A 20,286-nucleotide genomic window follows, 5' to 3' on the forward strand; every position below is an offset into this window, starting at 1 on the left:
ATGGAAAATGCAGCTGTGTCGGGGGACTAGGCTTGCAGGCAACTGCCCTGCAAGGCCAACTCATACAATGTGGAGTGGGACAACATGGGTCAGCATTAATAATTATTAATAAGATGATTTGTTTGTCCATTAAAGGGTCAAAAGAACTGGAACCTGAGCTTGCCAGACAACACAAATCTAACAGCTGCTGCTGGACAAACAGACAGGCAGAACCAAGCCTTGGCAAGGGCAATGGTGGAAACCTTGCCCTTGATGCCACTAAGAAGAGGGGTGCCAAAAGGAGGTAAATATGCTACAGCTGTTCTGGCTCCTGATGCTGCCCGGGAACTGGTGGTATTAGTGACTGTGAGGGCTCCTGCAGGACCAGAGCCCCCGTGGGCTTGAGGATGAGGGGGACCAGACATCCTGGGTTGATCCCTAAATACAAAGGCATGTTCCCAGCATCCCATTTTTTTCAGAACAAGCTGTGGAAGGGAGAGGCCCCACTTCCTTTCCCCATGCAACACTGCTGCAGAGCCCCAGCCTCTCCATGCTGGGGTGTCCAGGCCCCTTAAAAGCCACCCAGGGAAGACCTGTGATAGAGAACTGCAGAGAGAGGCTGTCCCCTCCTGTGGGAGAGTGATCTTCCCCTCTCTGCTGAGCCTTCGCCTTACCTGATTAAGCAGCTGCTGCTGCATTTCTCTGACAGTGAGGAGAAATTCACTGGGCAGTGGTGATGCCAGAGAGCCATGGGGAGGAGAGGACCTGACCCTGAGTGCATGGGGTGACCCATTGCCTTGTATCTCTTAAAGCTGGATGCTCTGTGCTTGTGGCAGGTTGTTGTGGTTTAAGCCCAACCGGCAATCCAGAACCATGCAGACATCGCTCACTCCCCCCAGCCTTCCTCACCCAGGCTCCTGGAGGGATGGGGAGGAGAATCGAAACAATGCAACTCCCACAGGTTGAGATAAGAGCAGTCCGGTAACTAAGGTATAACACAAATCACAACCACTCACCACCTGCCGACAGATACCCAGCAGATTATATTCTCTTCCCTTGTTATTTCCCTTATCATTATTATTACTGGTGGCAGCAGCAGTGATTTGTGTTATACCTTATCTCAACCCATGGGAGTTACATTCTTTTGATTCTCCTCCCCATCCCTCCAGGAAGGGGGGGGGAGGATGGGGGGGGACAGTGAGCTGACGGCTGCATTGTTCTGGATTGGCAGCTGGGTTTAAACCACAGTTCTAGTGGGTCACAAAGGGTTGAGATAACGACAGATCTGACTGGAGTGTGTCTAATCCTATTTGTGATAAGCATTCATTGTTTTGGATTAATAGTCACTTGTCACAGTGCTGATTTATTGGCTCTCAAAGTTGTTGCTCTTGATCTCACAGTTTCAGCATGTTGTACCTTACTTACAGCTGTTGTTTGCTCTGTTAGTGTTTATCGGCTGGGGGCCTTGGGTTAAGGTTTTTGTCTCATTGTACCTTATGGTAATGACTTGTAATACAATAGAATCATTGATCATGAAACTGATCTGGCTTGCATTCCCAGTTTGCTCACCACTTCTATACTTCGGGAGGTATATAACAGAAGTGTTTAACAATTACACATCCTTTTCCCCCTCCTCGGGTGGTCAGCCTATGAGGGAGACATTCTCACGCACCCTAGTGACAAGCACAGCAGCTACTCAAAGTCTGACTACAACAGATAACACAGCCACTCCAAATCCAAGCACAGGAGCTACACCAACCCCAGTGACAAGTACAGCAAACAAACTCCGACCCAAGCAGCGATCTAGCCCTTCCAGGTAACTGCCCCCAGTTTATATAGCGATCATGACGTGCTGTGGTATGGAATACCTCTTTAGCTAGTTTGGGTCAGGTGTCCTGTCTCTGCTTCCTCCCGGCTTCCCCTCCTCCCTGGCAGAGCATGAGACTCAGGAAGTCCTTGGTCAGAGTAAACATTACTGAGTGTCGTGGTTTAAACCCAGTCAGGTAACTCATTCACTCGCTCCCCCCCTTCTTTCCCTCCCCCTACTCCCGGAGGGACGGCGAGGAGAATTGAAAAGAATGCAACTCCCACGGGTTGAGATAAGAACAGTTTAGTAACTAAGGTATAACACAAATCACTGCTGCTACCACCAATAACAACCATGATAAAGGAAATAACAAGGGAAGAGAATACATCACCTCACTACCAGCCAACCGATGATAACTTGCCCCCCAAGCCCGACCAAGCACCGACCCATACCTCCTCCAACCCTGCAGTCCCCCAGCCCTTCCGGCTAACTCCCAGTTACATCCTGGGCATGACGTGCTGTGGTATGGAATACCTCTTTGGTCAGTTTGGGTCAGGTGTCCTGTCTCTGCTTCCTCCTGGCTTCCCCTCCTCCCTGGCAGAGCATGAGGCTCACAAAGTCCTTGGCCAAACCAAAACATCCTTGTTATCAGCTCTGTTCCCAGGCCGAAAGTCAAAACACTGCACTGCACCAGCTACCAAGAAGGAGAAAAATGACTGCTACTGCTGAACCCAGGACACTGAGCAACAACTAAAAACATTGATGTTATCAGTACTGTTGCCAGGCTGAAAGTCAGAAACACAGCACTGCACCAGCTACTAAGAAGGAGAAAAAATGACTGCTACTGCTGAACTCAGGACACAGGGGAGGAGAGTGGACACAAAGCAATGTTTAAGAAAAAGGAAGAGTAGGGTGGCCCCAGATGCCAAAATGTCTTCACCTAGCTCTGGACCCAAGCAGAAATAGGATGTAATGTTCAGGCACAGCAAATGCTGTGATGACAGCAAGTACGAAACAAATTGCATGCTTCTTGTATGATTTGTGTTTTGGTTTTGGGGACATTCTTTTCTAGGGTTATATGTCCAGTAGGGAAAGCACAATACAAGTGGAAAAAAAAAGGCAAGTGGGATGAGGGGGGAGGAATGAGAATAGGGGAGAAATGGGTGAGGAGAAAAGCAGAGAGTGAATCCAAGATGAAGAGATCACGAGAAATTTACGTAGATTTGAAACAAGGAGCTGACCAACCCAGGCCAAAGAAAAGCCACCCTCTACTGTGGAAAATTTTGAGTGCACCATATCAGACTTTAGCCTTACCCTGCCCAAAATGTTCCACGTCCATATCAGACAGATAATAAAAGTTCCTATAAATTTCTCACACAGTAGCAGCTTGAAAAATACAGTGAATCCTAAGAGTGTAAAAATAGATCGAGCACCGACAGTCACTCGGTTTACCTTGGAAAAATTAAGTATTGCATTGGTTCCACTAAAATTGGGACTAAAGTCAAAAGGCTAGATGACAAAACTTGCCTCCCTGGTGCTGTGCAGCAATTCCTTGCAAATGGGCACTAACTCGTGGCTTGCCTTATTTTCCCTTTTTCTGATAAAAGTACATTTTTTAAACTGCAGTAACCTGAGCTAAATAGAAACTTTTCTACCAGATACAGGACGCTGAACACCAGACATGCTACTTCATGGCCATGTCTCTTGGGCTTATGCTTTTGCTTTGTGTATTTTTAAGACTTTGTGCTGTTTATAGAGTAGCCTGCGGTTGAAACAGCAGGCATTTATAATATATCCACAGTCCCCTCCTCGACTAATTTGATCCCCAAAGACACAGAAACAGGTTCTCAAGGCAGAATTCTTCAGTCAGTCCTTCTTTTCTCTGTGCTTTTATTTTTCAGGTTTTAGTGCAAAAATGTCACAGTCATGATCTGTCTTGTTTGTTTGCTGGTAATTTAATTTCACAGCTTTGTTCAGTTCCCCTTGAGCTATTTAATCCAAAATGCACAACGGAAAACTAAAAATACTTGAGTCTAGTGGGGTAGGGTCAGCTTTGGGCCTGAAGTACGAGTGGGGGAAAAGATAATCTCTGGCAGTGTGTCTTCATGCACATTCTGCAATGGCATATATTAATTTTTAATCTATTAATTTTCTAAATTATTCATGTCAGAGAAATAGAATAAAGAGAGGAAAAGCAATAGCAGTCAGTACCTAAACCCATCATTCCTGTGCAGCTAATAGCCTCTTTCCTCTCTCGGTATGTTCTAATTCTCCTTCTCTCCATCCTGGTACTCTTGTGGCACAGCTGTGAATGGGCTTATGTTATCCATCAGCAGCAGAGGTGGCCATGCCTGATGCTCTTGAGGCTGAGCTTTGCAGACATTCCAGTGCTGGTGTCAATGCCATTTTCAGGAACATCCATCCCACTCTTTTCCCCTCTGTGCACGATTCTTTCCTTTCAACTGTGCTGACAGTGCTGCTTGGGGGTCCATGCTGTAAATTAGATCAGTCATCAATTCTGTTTGAAAAAAAAGAAACAGGTGTGTATTTTTTGGGTTCCTAGGTCTAGAAGCAGGCACAGTCCACAAGGGGTTGTGTCTATACAGATGAGGAGAGGGTTTTCTGTGGTGTGAGGGTGGGAAATAGAGTAGGGTCGCCTTGCCAGTATTGCTGAAGCCTCTGCATTGCTACACCATAGCCCAAATCCATTCCTCCATGAGAGGCGTAAAGCACTCAGGGGTGAAACAGGCTTCAAAATGTGCAGCTTTCCTGAATATTTCTGAGCAGCTGGCTCACAGCTCAGATGCCTTCACAGCATAAACGGTTGTGGTGCCCATGTGCTACATGGTGCTACATGTACATATGCGCAAAAAGTGGACTGAGGATTTTGACTATCAGCTCAGGAAAACAGCCAAAATTCAGCTAAAAGTACTCTAAGAAAGGATGCAGTGCATGGACAGAGCTACGATTTGGTGACTCAGATCAAGCTTTTCTTTGACAGCACCTTGTTTTAATAGTGTCAGTAGTGCCTGTGTGTGCAGTCAACACTGAGCAGACCTGGCCTCTGGCTTCTTCAGCCCTTCTCTCTGTCAAGTGAGAGTTACTGTTACCTCAAGAGGCTATACAGATCAAAAGCAGCTAGTTAAATATGCGTACAGATTTTCAGACCTGTATCTCTGTGTATTTGGGCAACACAGCACAACTGATGCTGATCTCAATTGTGCCTTTTTTGCATTACCGTCAAACAAACAATGAAAGAGTGTGAGCAGCATTCTCCAAGGTATTGCTGTCTGTGTGCTGTCTCCCCGCTTCATTTCTTCAGGTCGGTAAGACTGTAAGAGCCATCCTCTGCAAGAGCTTTTGTTTTAAATTAAAGATGCTACAAGACTATTATGTCACAAGACATCATGAAAAATACCCTTTCAGAATACCAGATTGATGCTTCCACCCTGTAAGTGCAATGGCTACACATATTGCTAATGTTTGTATAGGCACAGCATAAGGTCCTTGAGGGCAGGCAGGAAGGCACTGCTTTGTTCTTCCACCTGCGCTGAATAAAAAGGGCTATTGGTATGCCGATAAATCCTGCCACAGAGTTTCGTCACGTTTGGAAGGAAAATAATATGTGTTACAAAGCCTGGTAGGTCAGAAGAAAAGAAAAAAATTGCTTTGCTTTGTTTTAAATAGGGGTTGTTTTGTGTGTAGGCATCTGCATAACGGGATACAGCAGTGATGAGGATATTGATAGCTGTGATTAAAGACCTAAATTCCAATGCCCTGCTCTGTGCTTGTTTCTTAAGCCATCTTCAGCACAGTCTTCAGGTAAAACACTATATAATAAGTTTGAAAAATATCTGGTTTTGTTCATTGCTCAGCTGCCAGCTGTCAAAGCAGTGTGCATTTCATCTACATCTCTAGGGGTGAAACCTGTAAGAAACCTGGCTTTATATTGCCCTCCACAGCATCCACTCTTGGAAAGATGGATGGTGCTCTTCAGTACCCTCTCTGGAGTTTGCTCTGAGTCCTCCTGTGCACAGCCATGAAGGTGTGAGAAAACTGTGTGACAGGATGGATCATATCCTCATGTACCTTCCTGCAGTTTGCCTCCACAGAACCACCGAGACACAGATAGAAGATATATCCTGGTTTATGGCCTGCCTGAAGTCCTGTGTCCTCCTTTACATACTGATTGTGTAAGTATAGGATTGCTGCTTTGGGAAAGCCACCTGCAACAGCTACCACTGCAAAGAGGTTGTGGCTGATGGCAGCAGGGGTTATGGATAAATTCATGCCACAGAAAAAGGGAAGAACTGAGGAAAGCCTCCAAGCTAAGGGTGGAAACAGCCCAGGAATGAAGTAAGGATGTGGAAGGGCAGTTCTACCACAGATGTGAGATGCTCCACATGGCATCTACCAGTGACACTGCAGACAGCCCTGGGAGAGATGAGTGGCTGAGGTGGCACATCTGCAGGCTTGTAGGTCTTCTTCTGACACAGCTACATCAGTAGCCCAGCAGAGATCTCCAACAGCTGGAGCGGAGTCTCCACTTTGGCTTGGTGGTCTGCTTGTCAGGATTAACATGGCTTCTGATTGTTTTACAAAGCTCAGGTAGACTGGACAGAGTAAAAGACATCCTGGAGGTTGCTGAGAAGATGAGGAACGAGTTTCATTTGGAGAGCTCCTGTAAGTCAAATGCTTAAGCAGTGGACAGCATCTGGACTGTTCATGTGCTCAGGAAGACCCTGAGGAGTAGCAACCCAAGGAATCCTGAGGACGCTTGGCAGAAAGAACTTGACTGCCAGACCTTAGCTCTGCACCACTTTTTACAAGACCATGAATGCATAGCCATAGTTGCCCCCCACACCTCCTCAGTCCATCAGAGAGGGGTTATACAGGCTGGTCTCACTACTGTGAGCCTCTGGCCTCTGTGATGGTAGCCCTGTCTGTGGGACACTGACCTCAGAGCTGGGCAAGTGAGCTGCCAGTGGTTTAACAAGTTGGTAAAGCAAAGCACAAAAAGAAGGGTACCCAAGGGAAGACCATCAGGCTATTTTCTGGATTTCCATGCCCTTTGATTTTCTTTCTGTCGCTGTTCTTTTATACGTAATGGTAACGGATCCACTTTACCAAGAAGATGGATGGATAGCCCATAATCTGGATTTGAGACTTGACATGGTTAAGTCAGAAAAGGCTAGTGGCTGAGTTTTATTTATATCACTTCTGCAGACTCCAAGTAAGTGCTAAAAAGGCAGACTATACTTTTTACTTATTTTTAAGGTTTTGGCCACATTACAGTTTCATGCTTTCTGTTTTTTCTGCAGTAACTTATTCCAGCCATAAACCAGTGATGGTCTGAGCATGTTTAATCTGAGGGAATTCCAAATGGCTGTCGTAATAGAGAGTGACCAGTCTTTCAGTGTGTGGTCTGTGGTTAATCTGAGCTGGCCCAAATAAAAAAGTGATATGAAAATACCTCTATAACTGTGGATTCCCCAGTGAGGAAGTCCAGAATTTTTGTAAAAGTTTTATTTTATTTTTAGTCCTTAATGGCACAAAGCTATTAAATGTGGACTGTTTTTCATGTTTGCCCTTTGCCAGTATCCTCTCTGGAGGAAACCATTACAATTTTCTTGCATTTGAAGACAGAAGTTTTTTGCATTTGACAATTGAAAAATATTTTTGCACTCTACAACATCTGCTTGTTATTTTGACTTAGGCCCTTTAGCGAACTTTTAGTTCACACACTGTCTTCCGTTTCATCTGTACAAAAAACAAGTGAGGCTCGTGATGGGTACCCTGTATTTAACAGGTCTGAGCTTGGTGGAAGCAGACTCTAAATTAGATTTTCAGAGCTCCTGGTACAGGGGAGAACAGTCTGCCTGTGGCCCTGTGTGTTTGATCACCTGGGTGGTGTAATTAACCCCTTTCTAGAAGGTCTGCCATGATCAGTGGGAAGCTGAGGGCTGCAGGGGTTTTGACACCTCATGTATCTACACTTCCAGCAGTTGGGATCAGACAGTGTAAGACATTCAGGCATGTCAGTCTGAGAGTGATGCTTGGAGGCTGGTTGTATGGTCAACCATACCCCTGGTCTGATGGCAGCAGGGGTGCTCTAAGGACTTGCACCGTGGTGGTGGCCTTCAAGAGGAATCTCACCAAACTCTATGGGCACTGCCTCAACCTCCTGGGGCCTCTGCTGTGAGCATAATGGAAGATCACAGTGCTCCGCTACCTAACAGAGACATTGCATTTGTGTTTGTAAGGTTTTCTACAATGGCAGATAAGTAGGGGAAACTAAGTACCTAACAGAAGTAGATGAAACTTCTCATTTGCTTTGCCTCATCTCTGGCTGGACTAACTCCAATGACCAATTGTAATTCCCCCTCTCCTTAAAAAAATCAATACTCCACTAAATCATTGTCTTTTTCAAGTCGAAACACGAACAATTTATTGCACAATGACATCTACCTTAAATCCAGGCAATATTTCATCCTGAACACCAGCGAATTTTAGGGCCTGATATTTGATGATATTGAGAATAGCATAAATGAGTTATGTAGGGTATTTTGGTCTACAGGTTCTGAAAAACACCAGTAAACTTGAAATAAATATTCTGTCAAATGCAGCACAGAGTGTATACTGATATGGCATAAACACACCATCTACTATTCCTGGAAATATGACATTACAATTTACTAGTCTAGCATAAGGTCTCTTCTCTTAACTGGTCAGCCAGCACCATATGGGAGTCACCTGCCTATATGTTAATTACATTTTATAGTCTGGCACCAGAGCCACCCTCACCATGTGTCAGTAAGCAACCCATTTTCTAGTGCTGTCAGACCTTTTCTATAGAAAAAAGGGGAAGCAGTGGAAGGTAATTGTTATGTTCTGCCAGAAAGGCCAGAAAACAGTGATGGGGACTTCTGGGGTTATTCCTGGCAGGTTTCCATTGCTCAGGGTAGATGTACCTATGTATGCTCCCATGGTGTCATGAGATGGGGCAGGGTGGGAGACCAGGACATCAGTGTGAGTGCCAAAAATGCATCGGACTTGCAAGCTTGAGTTGGGTTGTCATCTGTCCCTGTATGGCCACCACAGATGTTTAATGCACTGTAGGACTGCTACAACTAAAGGTTTAAACTAGCAGCACTGATCACTGCCAGCATTGGTCTGGTGGCCCACTAAGAAGCTGAATGAAGTGTCCTTCCTATAAGCTATGTGACATGTTAGGACAGTGGCTTGTGTGCATCTTTATCCATTTCTTTATGCAAAGATGACAAGTTTATTGAATCAAATTGTGAAGCTTTTGTTCAGTGGTGGTGGTTTTACTTGAGGGGAGCTTTGCCAGAATAAATCCCAAATGAAAAGGAGGCAGGCCTTCAGGTTTTGATGGGGTGTTCTAGCTGACATTTGGAGTTGAAGCATAAGTTGAAGCATATTTACTAAGGGACTTTACTGAAAGAAACTTCTTGTGATAAGTATAACAATTTGGGATTCAAAAGAAGTTGCAGAATTGTTGCCACATGTGCTGAATCTTATCCCATGCAGGACTCCTTCAAATTGACCTTGACTAGTGGAGTGGGTGAGATTAATAATGATTTGAATAATTTATCTCATTGAAATATTTTTGTGGGGGTTTTGTACTTCCTACAGATGTCTCAGTTGGACTTTCAGCCACAATGTCTAGCAATTTTGAGTATATGATTACAAATGCTTAGACGTATAACAACTATGTCATACTTTTTCATGCTATTCACCTATTACTAGACATCCAGAATAATAAAAGCTGACCAGGGCATAAGGCTTCCTTTCATAAGATCCCCTGTGCAAATATGAAAACAGAGGCATAATGAAGGTACTATTATTTTCTCTTCACATCACTTACATGTGCCACAGAGATGGAATGGAGAATAAGTTTACTAAATAAGGAGAAAAGGAAAGCTTTTAAGTGGGTCCTGAGTGGCTTTCTTTCCCAAACAGAGATCATTTGTCATGGCATTAATACAGAAGAAGAGAGCAAAGGTGGGACTCTCTGGCAGTCCTGACTCTAGGCAGATCTCAAATTAACACTGCCACTCTACAGCTTCGTGACTGCTTGTACAGTGGCAGGGGTGGAAGATATGGCACCTGCAAAGACTTTGCCTCTAGAGGTGAGTGGAAAGCCTGAGCCAACTGCTGGCGCCATGCAGTACCCACTGATAAGCCACTTGGTAGCATCATGTCAGTGCTCCTGTCCTCCCGCTCACAGAAACTGCTGCTGCCTAGGTCCTTGCATGTGTGTTGTCTTCACATAAAATCATAGAATACCAGATTGGAAGGGACCTCAGGGATAATCTGGTACAACCTTTCTAGGTAAAGCACAACCTATATGTCCCAGCACCCTGTCCAGCTGAGTCTTAAAAGTGTCCAGTGTTGGGGAATCCACTACTTCCCTGGGGAGATTATTCAAATGTCTGATTGTTTCCATTGTGAAAAAAATTTCCTCTTGCGTCCAACTGGAATCCCCCCATGGGTAACTTGTGCCCATCCAGGTCTTTGAAAGAGGGATGGATTTTTTCTGTTACAGGGGAGTAGTGTCTTGTCATGTTATGCCATGGTTTTCATGTTACGTCATGGAGTTTACCTTCTACTGCTGTTGATGACAGTGGCAGCACTGAATCTGGATTCAAAGAAGTAAAGGTGAGATGTGGACTGAATAAATGAAGCTTCAGAGACCAGGAAAGACCTAAATATATGAGGCCTCCTGCATCCCTGTGAGAGAGCCCTTCTCCCTTTCATGTCCTCCCGGTGTCTTGGAGGGGAGGGGGACCTTGTGAGACCTCATGAAAGAGCTGACTGAAAATGCGCAGACGTCATTAAAATGATCCAGTGGACCTCAGTAAAAATGTACTTAGCAGTCCTGGCTGAGAGAGACATTTTTTCACACTCTAATGGCCACACAGCTCCCTAAGTGGAAGAAGGAATGTCATTTACTTCACAAAAGCGAAAAAAAAAAGTCTATGAGATCATTTATAACATTACTCGCAACCATTATCTATCCCAAATCATTCTTATGCGTTGTCTGTGATACTGGCTGCCTTGCAGTGCTCAGAGTCTCTCTTAACATAAAACTCTTTCTTATTCATTAATGGCATACCAACTGAAATATTTAAAGCATTTGCAGACAAATGTAGCTAATTGTATCCTAGATGCAGGAAGGCCCAGGGGAACGCTAACTGCTGCCACAGTCACATTTACCTGCCCTGGGGGAGGCTGTTGTTTCACTAAAAACCCTGTCAAATACAGGTTGGTTAATAAGAAAATGCTATTCTACAAATAGAGCGTATTTAGGCTCACATCCTGCGCTGACGCACTCGTCTGAGTGATAAAAGCTTCCTGACCTCTCCCACATTCCACTGGCCTACTGCATCCTGGTGAAAGAGCTTCATCAGCTGAACGGCTGGCAGCACTCAACCCACCCTGGACCAACCACTGAGGTACCCTTTGCCAGTGGTTGAAGAAAGCCAGGGTTACGTGGACTAGCGTGTTCTACAAGAGGCTGGTCCTGAGTGCGTGATTAAATTCAGGTGCAGAAAGACCTAAAAACTTGTTCAGGAAGCTCAAGCAATGAAAGAAGACTAGATTTTTGTCACCCTTGAGGCATACAGTTTCATGCTTGATTTGTACTCAAGTCCTGTTTCCCATCCCCACACAAGACCAGCCTCAACCCTGATGTGTGTGGCAATGGTTTCTCATGTGTGTCTCTAGCAGATATCTCCAGGCTCCAGCCCACTGCTATGGCTGACACAGTGAGCATCTTGAATAGCTTCTTGCTTGTGCACAGTTTAAGCGGCTGAACTAGCCATTACAGAATAATGCCCAGTTCACTATGTGCAGGGCTGCTAAGGATTGTTCATGATCTCCTGAATATTTTTTTTCTCACTCACTGCCTTTATTTGTCTGGGAATCCTACCCTGCACTTTCAAAAACATTTGTTTTGACTCTGAGTTCATGCTGCAGAGCAGGATTAATGCATTGCAGGGCCCTTGGGGAGTATCTGGGGCCTCCCACCAAGTCATCATCGTATTTTCTTCAGATCTGGCACAGCTGCTTCCTCTGACTGGGGCTATCAAGTGGGTGCTATTTACCATTGCCAGGAACACGAGAAATGGTGATGCGCCTATGTGAGTTAGGGCATCCAAAAAGAAAAACACTTTGTGGTGTGCCCCAGTGCTGGAGAAATTGCAGATATTGCTCAGGTTCTCAGCAAACAACCCATGAACATAGCACATTCAAAATGACCACCACATTAGCAAGACATTATTTGAATAGCAGACAACTGTGGAAACATTTGGCAAGAAAACACGTGGGAGATAACAAAGCAATTGCAAATTTTGGCTGCCACAAAGCACAGTGTTTGAAAATCCTGCCCAGAAAGTCCTGAGGTGAAAATGTTACATGTGGTGCCCCAGATTATTTGTACATATGAGACATCGACACTTTTGATGGTAATGACTATTGCTTTTCCCATGCTACTGGCAGTGCCCTAAACTGATACAAGGGCAAAAATATATTGTCTTGGCCAGCTCTTATAACTGGAAAAAGCATGCCCTATTCTGCCGAATAAAAGTGGTTGAAGGATCTACTCTAAGAATCATGACTCCAGCTATTTAGTGGCAGTGTAGCCCCAATAAAAAAGATAAATAAATTGAGAGGTGGGTGGAGAGCAGCTGAGAACACCATGAATGAGCATGGGTTAGTCCTAAACCTGGGTTAAGGCTCACAGCCAAAGAATAAAGGATCTGGTGAGGGGGGAACATGTTGTTCTCATTATCTGCCAGTGGTTGCACATCTGCATTGGAAGTCAACAAAAGGGCTTTTTTTTCTTTTGTACCATTATACATTGTGTAATAAGATAAGAATAAAACTAATCCACATTTATCTCAAATTTCTCAGAATGGCTGTAGACCCTGCAGACATAGCTGACTTTATAAAATGTGAAAGTCTGAGTCACACCAGCAGATTGTACATGGCAGGGAAACTAATCTGATGTAATAGGAATGTTTACAAGCCCAGTAACCCTTCTCCCTCCACCCTCATCTGTTTTAAAAAGCCACGTAAGGCCATGGATCAAAGCAATGCAGTGGCAGCATGCTGAACACTGAAACAATAACAGCCCTGACTTCCTCAGGCATCATTAGTATGAGTTACCAGAGGATTTTTGCATTCACCAAAGAAGGAGGTAGTATAATCATTTACATCAAAGACTGGAAGTGGAGCTTTAATACCACCAACTCTTATCACTAAAATATTGCTAAACATGATTAAACACAGTTCACTGGAAATATCAGAAGCTGACTACCCAGTGGGATCAAAAAAGCAGCAAACAGCTCAGAAATGTGTACTCAGTTAATGCTTACCAGATGCAATCAATTTAGCGTAATAGTCAGTTCCAGTCCTTAATTCGTATCTTTATGAATTGAGTGCAGATACACTCCTGTCTAATAGATTTCCTGCCTCTATTTTTTTCTTTCTTTTCCAAGCAACACACCACCTTTGGTTCCTTGAACTCTTCGTCACTCCCTAGGAAGGCTGGATGTTCCTTTCACATTTCAAATTTGATATTGGTCTCTGGGCAGATCTCAGGCTTGGTAAGGGTAAATATGATGACAACACATTTAGGAGTTTGTAAGATATGTGACTTCACTGCTCATGACACTGAAAATAAATAAGAAGTGCAAAGTCAAAAGAGCCCATGCTGAACAGATTAAATGCTGCCTGTAAATGAGAATTTGTCACCCTGGGGATGTAACTTGCAGGGTCCCATGGGTTTCCTTTCTGGTCCTGGTAGAAGATCTGTAGATAACAAAAAAACTGGGAAGAAGTGTTAGGGATACGTCAGCCAGAAAAATTGGTCTGGATTACTTGTTAAAGGAAGGTCAGCCAAACAGTATACATTCTGACAGCCAAATGAAAGACCATGAAGCTAGGGATAAGTATAGGCAGCTTACCTACAGGAATGGGGGCTTTATTCTAGAAAGTGGTGGTTTAGCAAAGGATTTAGGTGAAAAGCTGGTAACCAAGACTACATGGGAGCTCTCAGGATAATTCATAGCATAAAGGCCAATTTGAATCTCAAAGAAGAGCAGCAATATATTTAGCTGCCCTACTAACGTGCTGGAGAAAGCTCAGACAAAAGTAACAAGAGTGATCAGAGGTCTGGTAAATGTGAACTCAGGGGTAAAAGTGAAAGATGAGACTGTGTCTAGTCTGGAAAAGCGAAGACAGGACAGCTTTCAAATACATAAAAGGTAGCTGCGAAGGAGACTGTAATAAACTGTTGTCCATATCTGCTTGCAGTAGCACAAGTAACAGCTTAACTTGCAGCAGGAAAGATTTATGTTAGCCATCAGAAACATTTTCTAATGATAAGGACCACTGAGCAGCAGAACATATTGCAGATTACCAGAGGATTAAGAACTGGTTAGGCTGGTGATTTCCAAGCTTTACTTTACACCAAACCTCAGCTGAGAAAACTAGCAGGGTTCTGCCTCCCATTGTTAAGTGGCAAAATTGCTTTGTCTTAAAGAACTTTGAATACTGGAAATAATGGTGGTGATGATGACTACTCACACGAAAGAAACTGTGCAGGGAATGCACCAGTTCTATTAAAAACAAAGGAAAAGTCAGCCTGGGAGTTAGCCACCTTCTGTAATGGTATTTAAGAGTAAGAGGGTGCTGGAAAGCTAGCTGGGATGTGACTAGGGCGTGCAGGAGCTGATACGGTGGTAGAGGTTGGGAGGCTGTGCAAAGAGGAATCATTGAAGAAAACCATGATGAATCAGTCTTAAAGCAAGCAGGAAATAAGTGGGTTTTGGGGTGAGTTCAGATGAAGGGGAACTAAGGACTTTTGTGAGGTGACCATGGGGTTATTGGCATGACACAGAGCTGGGAGCAGAGAGGGCTGATGCAGGGGACATGAGATGATAGTAAAGCAGAGGACACAGCTGGGTGCATTTGCGTTTGGGTTGCAGCTGCTTTTCCTGCTTCCATTCCTCCTCAGCTGTGGTGACCCCACAGTGTACACCTCGCTGGCGTGATTCCCAAGAGAAGTGGCTGCGCACCTCTGAGGGATGCTCAGACCCAGTCTTGGGGTGACGTTACTCAAGCAGACTTTGTTATGATTGCAAATACCTACTGAGCAGCCTTTGTCAGATACATTGCTCTTGACAAGCAAAAAGTAATGCAGAGCTGCTGACAAAGGGGACCATCTTTCTGTTTTCCATGCTTCTTGCGCTGTTTAAACTGTACCTGTCTGAAGCCTAAGGAAATGTGCACTGATGTAAATGTGTGTGTGAAAATGGGGAGGTCCTGCTCTGCTGGCAGATGGTGCCCTCATCTACCCCTTTCCCGAGAGCCCAAGGGCATGTCCTCATGTTGTGTCACTCCTACCACTATGACCAAAATCCCTTATTGCTCATGTCTGGGAAACAGAGTCACGATCTCAAATGTTGTCACATCAGCTGAGTAGAGAAATGCTAGGCCTCCCACTACATACGTGTGGGTAGCACCTTTTCTTTTATTAGCTCAGAATACTTTCTAATAGCAGTTAACCTTTGTGACATCCTTGAGTGACTGGCCTGCTATGATTAATCTGTATCTTGCATATAGGAAAATCACTACCAAAGCAAGAAAAACTTAGCTCAAAATCATCCTCTAAATCATTGCTTGAGCCTGGAAAAGAATATGCTATTTCTTGTTTCCCCCCACAGTGAGCTGCTCTAGTGATTAAAACACACAGCTAGATATAGAGAAGATGACAATCTGGAAATGCAACTCCTTAACAGTATCTGTACGTTAAAGAAGGCTTTACTTCTATTGTAAGCCTTGCCTGGACAGATCTCTACATCCTCTCAGTTCCTGGCCAGTGAAGACCTGAAATGTGTGGGGCTGAAGCCGCAAGGGTGCAGTGCTGCCCTGGTTGTGTATATACTGTAATTCCTGTTGGAGGTAGTCCCAGCCCATGCTCAGCACCCCAAGATTAAGAAATGTTCAGAACTGTAAAAATACAAATCACAAAACAAGCTTGGTGAAGTTTGAAGAGCAGTTTTTGAACACCCCAATGTGGACGGTAAACCACAACAACAGTAACAGGAAAAGCAGCACCACAAACGAAAACCCAGTACTCCATTTGAAACTAAATTCATTTAATAAACTAGAAGAAATTGCTCAGCAATGAAAAACTTCAGCACACCACCCTGACCACATAAGATACATGAGAACAAACAGACTTGTGGGCACACCTCAAGCAATGTTCAAACAGCAGCCTTCTCCAAAACAGTCTCCACAAGAGCAAGGTGATCTCACTGTCTGGTAGAAATAATGCTCATCAGCCAACTGTAATCAATCAATTTCACAGCAGTGCTTGCTATATGTAAAAAGTGAAGTTGTTAAAAATGCACAGGACGTTTGTACCAGACCACTACCTTCTGACCTCAATGAACAAACAAACTGAAACTATTTCTCACGGGAACCAGTTTTAGGTTACAGATCAAGTAGTAATTTGGGAACTTCAGCAAAGAACAAACTAAAGCCCAGCAAAACCTCCAGAAAGCATTTGCAATGATGCTTTAGATTTGGTGGCAAAACTCCACTTGGGGTCATCTTTTGCAAAAGGGTCCAAGAAAAGAATTTTATTCTCACTAGTGCCCTGGCAAAGCAACTTTGAAAGGTGGGCAGTCCATGTTGGAGAGGCAGTTCATGAAGGGGATGAAGGTCTACTTGTTGCAGCAGGTGGCAGGCAACCAGGAGCCCCTTTTTGATGCTTGGGACCAGTTGGCTGAGCAGGGGAAACATCTAGCTTCTCTGATCATGAACAAGGCTGTACATATAAAACATATAGACACACAAGTGTTGTATCAGCAACTGGTAAATTACAACATTTCTTACTCACTGTGTAAGAACTAATTTTCTGTGATTTGTATCAAGCAGTTGATGGGTGGAAGTGGAAAGTCAATTAAAAGCACACAGATCAGATCTTTTAACATCATTTGCTATTAATAAAAAAAAGCTCCCAGCTGCTTCAAATATGCTCAGCGATTTGTGGGGAAGGTTGAATAGATGAGGCATCACAACAAGTTTTGTACTTACATCTAACGGATGTATTAAATAAGGGAAGTAGTAACTGCAGTTAATAATGGACAGGCTGTTTCTGGTTTCTGGTTACTGTGAAGTAGATACTCAAAGACATAAGTTCTTAAAGATATAGATGAGCACTTTGTGATGTTTCCCAAGGCATTGCACTGGAAATCAGTGACAGCTGTGTGAAGTGAGAACGCTACCTGCTTGAGCTGCAGTTTGGAAAATCTCACCTACATCCTTCATGTTTCTAAAATGAGTGTGCCTTAACATTGCCCACCTGTTTCTAGTCATAGACTGGAAGAGGAAATGAGCTTTGTTTCTTCCACTCTCCATTGATCTCTCAACTGTGAATGAGCAAGCCCAAATGAAGATAGTGCCCTTTTCACACCCATTAGCTAAACTGAAACCGAAAGTCACTACATGAAACACTTTTCTGCATAACAGAAACCAAAAGTCTTTGCAATTAAAAAGGGTAAATACTGAGCAGAAAAAATATTGATAATGCTATACATGATGTAAACCAGTCTTAAGTGTTAAGATGATTTCCTCTTTTTTCCTGTGATTTTGCAGTTTGACTTGAAAGTCACCATTATCAAACTGACAAATCAAGGGCAGCAATTGCTGGAGCTGAAGAGAAAAGTTTGTCTGAAGTCTCCTACTTCTCTGTGTGGTTCCTTCTGCTGGGCAGTGTGCACAATCTCCACCCAGGTTCAGGGCCTGATGGCACTAGGCCTTCTCCCAGTGTAAAAGATGTAGTGAAGTGTTTAGATGGAAAGGATAAAGAGGACCAGGAATGGTGAAAACTAAGGGTCTATGAGGTGCTGGGAGGCTGGCTGCATTGTCCAAGGCCACACAGAAATTTGGGGCAGGCAGGTAAACCAGCCACTCCAGCCTGTGGGAGGTGTGCGTTGATTTCAGTGCCTCTACCCTGAGAAGCTGCGAAGGCAATGATATGAGGATTATCAGCAGTCACCAAAGAGTCCCTTCACAGTGACATTATCATTCATCTACTGGGAGAGTGTGTCCACAAGTGACTTGGCAGGGAAAAAATGATCTTTTGTGCTAGATGACATTCTTCAAAATATTTTGCACAAAGCAGGAGGTATCAGAATATCTAGCAAAAAGTGAAGCAACTGGAAGACACCTTGTGATAGACACCATAGGGATACATTTAATACCTAGCCAAAGCAACTCTTCTAAAATTATTGACTAATTCAGCCCAACCCTGGCACACACAAGCTGCAGGACTGCATTGGCATGTGCAAGATTGGTGCTTAACATGGTAGACAACTTAGTCTTCATGGTTGAAGACACCTAGCAGAAGATGTTGTGAATTACTCTGTCTCATGGTAGCTGATTAGGAAGGAGTTTCTATTTTGACAGCAGCTGTGCTACCAAGATGGGACACTATGAATCTTGATGTAAGCATGCACTACAGGTAAATAGCCCTAAGGGAGTTTTACCATGTTCAGAATGTTTGTTAGCATAACTACTCCTGGGCAGTTATTATCATTGGGTGGGGAAAATGAGGCGGGGAGTTACCTGTCTTTGCTATGGCCACAGAGGTAGGTAGCACTCCAACCAAATTCCTGCACCTTGTTTGCAGAGGTCCCCTGGGTGTCTTTGTGTCTCCCTCATACATACTCCACAGTGCCAAGGCTGGGGACTGGACAGATCCTACAGGTGAACTTTGCAGAACAGGGAGCTTCAGGGGTTATTTAATCTCTAGAGGTCTGGGAAGGGGAATCAGAGAACGCAAACAAAACACTATAGACTTTCCCTAGAGGAGTAGGGCAGCGCCTACAAATAGAAAATGGTGGGTTTACTTTTGCAACATGCATAAATCTGTACTCCCTTTCCTATTCCCCACACCCTGCTGGGATCTTCTGCTGAATTGTAGCTCCCTTGACATGGCCCTCAGAGCAGTGTGTGGCTTTCAGCCATAGCATTTCTAGCTCTCTTTGGGATACAAACTTTGGGCTTCATTCAAGAAAGCACTTAGGCATGTGTAATTCCTTGAATTTCAATGTGACTATTCATGAGCGTAGAGTTAGCACATATTTAATTGCCTTCCTGAATACGGGCCAAAATAGAGAGTATCCCTGGGGTGCATGGGAAAGAAACTTAGTTTTCATTGCTTCAGTAGAGATAGCTACTCAGAAGCATTTGCAAATGGTTTGGGAAGGTTTGGGACTTCTTGCTAGCACATCTCTAGAGGGCAAAGCAGGCAACCAACCCTACTGCAAATGAGATGAGGATTACCTGTGCCTGTACCACCCAAGAAGAAGGGCTCACAGGAGATTTGGTGCTTTTTCTCATTTTTTTGTGTCTGCCCAGCAAATGCTCTGCCCCAATGTTCTCCCCATCCATTGGGGGAATTTATCAGTTTTTATTAATGTCCTTTGGGAAAGAGCTCTGGATTTAGGATATTCAATTGTGCAAGTAAAAACAGAAGAGAAAACTTCTTAAGTGTCTCATTTTTAAAGACTCTGGTTTCCATTTGAAAAGTAACTAGAAAGTGATGAGGAGAAAATCATGCTTTTTTTGTTAACTCTGATGTGGTAGCAAACTGGAGGTACAATACCGGCAGAGATGGTATATTTTCTTAGTGCTCAATTTGCCACCTAATCCAACAGACTTCCATCGTATTCAACTGAAATTGTTACTGAGTGTGAAAAACCACGAAAGTCTTTAGTATTTACCACCAGTTCTTAACCAAATACCCTCTTCACTTTTCAAAAGCAGCTCTAAAACTTGATATGGTGTTGTTAGTGAGTAGCAGTTTCCATTTGATTTTTCAGTTGTAACTAGTGAACATCTGAAACTGTTCTGGAATTTTGAAAATGAAACATTTTGCCCAAGACCTACATTCATTCACATACAGGCAATTACAGTAGATACCTCCACATTCCTGATGAGAATCATCTCATCTTAAAATAGATGTCTTTTAGATATTTATTATATGGCTAATTGAGGCTGAGAACCCAGTTTGCAACAAAAAGCTACTTTCCCCACGGTCACTTTTATTGGTAGCTTGGCCTACGACAGTCATGACCCATATATGAATGCGCCAAGTGGGCTGAGCCATGATGCTGAAGATCCGCATGCTGACTGCTGCTGCAGCCTCACAGGGTTTTGGGTTGAGTCATGTGTGGGTGGGGGTAAGGCTTTCTCCTTCACAAGCAGTGTTGTTTTCACTGGCTGGCTGGGCAAGAACGGGGAGGAAGGAGGTTAATCAAACAGCCTGCTTGTGGCAGCATCCAATGCGGCTGCTCAGCATGCCAGGATTGAGAGCGGGTGTCTGTCCTCTGCCCTGGGTGAGAGGCTGCTGAAGGCTGGAGAGGGCATGTAGATGGTCCCCTGGCAGCATGAGGCCC

The sequence above is a fragment of the Pezoporus occidentalis genome, unplaced genomic scaffold, assembly GCF_034315485.1.
Source record: "Pezoporus occidentalis ecotype Australia unplaced genomic scaffold, CSIRO_AGI_Poc_V1 ctg13, whole genome shotgun sequence".
Lineage (NCBI taxonomy): Eukaryota > Metazoa > Chordata > Aves > Psittaciformes > Psittacidae > Pezoporus > Pezoporus occidentalis.